Source organism: Agrilus planipennis, unplaced genomic scaffold (assembly GCF_000699045.2).
Source record: "Agrilus planipennis isolate EAB-ADULT unplaced genomic scaffold, Apla_2.0 scaffold18, whole genome shotgun sequence".
Taxonomy (NCBI): Eukaryota; Metazoa; Arthropoda; class Insecta; order Coleoptera; family Buprestidae; genus Agrilus; species Agrilus planipennis.
Window position 1 is genome coordinate 2,352,179 of NW_020438920.1, and position 4,129 is coordinate 2,356,307.

The 4,129-nt window shown below is 34.5% G+C and overlaps 1 long non-coding RNA gene across 1 annotated transcript; it reads left to right on the top strand.

The window, feature by feature from the left end:
• Positions 1 to 3,215, top strand: LOC112904240. The gene is made up of 2 exons (XR_003230973.1): positions 1 to 58; positions 2,695 to 3,215. It is a non-coding gene; the product is annotated as an uncharacterized LOC112904240 (long non-coding RNA).
• The last annotated feature ends 914 nt before the right edge of the window (positions 3,216 to 4,129 follow it).

Below are 4,129 nucleotides of genomic sequence, written 5' to 3' on the forward strand. Positions count from 1 at the left end.
AAATATAGATACACTTTCTTATAACCCGACGACACTTCAATTCATCAGTGGAATTAAAGTAAGTTTTACACAAACCATATTATACCAAATTCAAAATGATTTTAATCGATAAAAATGATTATTACGCACTTTGACCCCAGTTATTGGGGCCTACGGCCTGTCAACCCAACAGTTTTAAAAAAAAAAATATCTATTTTCTAATCTAAACCATGCTATACAAATTCCATGTTAAAATAATTTAAATACAGTACAAAACAGACACTGTTCAGCGGGGAACTCAGCGATGAGGTGGTGAAGTGTCGGTGGGAGGAATATTTTAGTACAGATCTGAATAGTTATTCTATTGTATACTGTTTTACTGTCTAGAATATATTATTTATGTCGTATTACAAAAGCGAAACCCGCACCTACAATTGAGACGACACTATATAGGAGGGTAAAGTTCTCTGTTTGACAATGGAAAACTGCGATTGTCAGTTAAAACTGATCTTATTTTTCTACATAATCTCCTTAGTCTTCAACACACTTGATCTCGCGTTTCACCAGCAGCATTCCTGCTCGGAAGTGGGAATCTGGAATGCTGTTATCGCGAATTTTGGTATCCAGCTGGTCAAGAAGGTTAGAGTAACATTGGCCTGTATTTTTCTGCCTTTTTTAAAGTTATCGATTAGCAGGATTCCTTTCGCATTTCAAAACATGCTGGCATTACCTTTCCAGCATTTGTGATCAACTTGACTTTCTTTAGTGCTGGATCACCGGCATCCACCTACTACTTGGACTGCTGTTTCATTTCTAGTGTGTAGTGGTGGAATCATGTCTATTGAATAAATTCAAACATCGTTGCTAATATCGTTTGTGCATTGAGCAAATGCGGCACCCACGCTCCATTCGCATTCCTAATTTTTTTTGCCAGATGTTTCGCACTCTTTCTTCCAATATTCCCACAGCCTGTCATATCTCACTCACCTTCGCAACTGTGAAAATATTCATCTACGACACTCTCAACTCCCTTATTGAACATAAAATGCTTCCCAAAAACAAATTTCCTCAAGTTTGGGAACAGATAGACCCAAATTAGGAGAATAGGAGGAATACATAATCCTCTTCTTATTCTTGCCAGGCCTCTTTACTGTAAAAATTCATGTAAACGAACAACTTCAGAGAATAAGTTGAAACTTGTTATATGAACTAATGGCACGTACCCCCAGGTAGTAAACATAACACGTACACTCAGGCCGAGAAATTTTCACCTTACCTTCATAAATAATAAGTCTCAATTTTTGTTGTTGTTGAATGTTTTAATTGTTCATTGTACAAATATCTCTCGGCACCTACAATACGATATCTCTGATGCGATATTCCGACGAAGTTATGCGATACGAAATGCTATATATCGATATTTTGTATCAAATTATTTTAGAATCGTAATTTTACTCCATCGTTATAGTAATACACGAATGTCCAAACTTTCGTCTTTAGGAGATACCTTTCGAAAGATGTGCTCAAAATAAAAATTATTCGAGTATGTTACCATTCAGGCAGGTAAAAGGTAAAAAAAGATATTGCATCAACCAGGAATGATCTTCACATATACATAGATACATGTGTATATTATTTAGTTGAAAGGAAACGCAAAACTAGTATTTATAGCTACTAAAATTTTGGAAGGGGATAGCTAGGGTCCCCACGAGGTTAGCCACACTGCCTAGGCTGCCTGTATGACTCACAAAGGGCATATAACACCTTGCCTCATTCGCAGATCATTATTATGAATGTCGCGTATTGTCTCCTTAAAGAAAAATGATCGCTACCCGCTCTGAAAAACCTTGGTAGAATCAATACCATTAAGTAGCTAATAATTTTCACATATGGTTCACAAGTTTATCTAAAAAGAGTTCTCATATTTGATGATTGTCTAATCAAATCCACATAAGACGATTTCAAGACAAAATGCACCCTGACAAAAACTGACCCTGAGACTGAAATGATTGTCAGGTTGGACCAAATCGGCCCCATATTTACATTACATTCAAGCACCTATGTACTTGTTATACAAATAGGATCTTTATATGGATTCACTTTTATTCAAATTTACACAATCCATGTAGACAACGGTGGTGATTTGATGGAGACAAGTGTCATACCAGCAATGTATGTACTTTTGGAAAATAAGAAAGGAACAACATATTGTAAATTATTTGAAATTATTTTATACAAACTTTTTAACTGGAATCCAGAAGTTATCAAAATGGATTTCGAGAAAGCAGGAATTCTTTCTGTAAAAGACATACTACCGACTACTAAAATCGTCTTCAACTTCAAGTTCGTAGAGATTTATATATATAAACTAAACACACATTCGACTAGGTAGTCGTGTACTAAACAAGATCTATTTATGTCAGGGTCCATTTTAACCCGATACCTATAAGAGAGAAGGTGGCATGGTCCACTTTTTTGTAAGGTTATAAATGCGTTTAATTTACCTCATAAGATGATGTGAAAAACTTATCATAAGATCCTTATAAAAAACTCATTATAAGACATATGCATCTTAGTTAAGTATCGCTGATTCCTTTTGTGGGTCGAGGAATCTACCTCACCTCATGAGATCCTCATGTCCTCTACAAATTCTAGTGGGACAAATCAACTATACAAATTAAGACTAACGTAATTTATATTTCTTTTTGTCAACAGGTCATTAACAATCCGTTAGGTTTTCAAGAACTGTGGTTCGTTTCAGACAGATTCCAAAAATTCTATACAAGTACACTGTCGCTAAACGAAACCAATTTCAGAATACATACAGTACGTGTTGACGACGTATTAAGAGGAAGTAAATGTAAATCGTCTAGATTTCAGGGAATTGAAGGCTAGAATAAGCTCCATGAATAACGAATAACTGTTTGCTAACTAATCGTTGTCATACACCAAAGATACCCCCATATAAGTACCATTTTTAACGTGTCAGCACCCACATATCAATAATTAATTCAATGTAACTAATTTAATTTTTGGTTCTTTATTAAAGTCTCCTCCTCCTTTTTGTTTGGTACATGAACAATGAGAATAAAATCTTAAAATAGATGAGTTATTAATATCTAAAATTTTTTCACAATTCACGTACATATATGGTGGTATCTCATGAAAATTAATAAATTGTAAGATCAGTTGTATATGTAAAACTTAATGAAAAATAAATTAAAAAAAAATAACAACCGCAAAAATCATTTAGTACCTACAACTCCTCTACATCCGTAGCCAACTGGGAATCCTTACATTTACTTTCTGTGTATTTTGCAACAGACCCAGTACCTCGAAAAGTTAATGTATGGACTGGAATTTTGGGGGATTGTCTTATAGGCTCCTCTTTTTATTAACGGTAATAAAAATTCAGCCATATACAATAACCTTTTGAGAGAGAAAACTATTCCAGCGCTTCAAAGGTTTGTCTAATACTAATTTTTATGAAATTTGGTATTAACAAGACAGTTGTCCCGCTTATAATGCGATAGCGGTTGGTAAGTTTTCCCAATTGCATTATAGGGAAAGGAGTTCGATTAAATGACCTACTAGATCTCCTGATTTACCGGCATAACCATGAACGTGCTGATAGTTTGGACAAACTTCGTGAAAAATAAATAATTGAAGCTACAAACAATATTGTATATTAAATGTTGGAAAATACTCGTAGGACATTTAACAACACGTGGAAATAAATATTGTTTGGCACAGTATGGTGGTCTATTTAAACCTGTTAAAACTTTTTTCAGTCACGAGATAACTTTCAAAGTTATCAGAGCATTTCCTTCTATTTCTTATGGCTTAAACATGGATGCAAATTATCTGAAATCTGGTATAATAATTCAAATGCAGCATTTAGTTACTATTTGTATTGTACATTGTAACAAAAGCTGTATACAAACAATTTTGAAATTTTTCCTCTTAAATGGGCACATCCACTGACTCATATTTTGAATAGCGCCACCTATCAAGTACACTTGTAGTGCAGTGGTTTTGCCAGACAATGTAGCACTCTTCATATATTTGTACATAACGCAGACGAATTGGAAGATCTGGCTTATTGGAATGAGCGTCGCCATTTTGCAATGCATCAGACAAATTGGAAAGC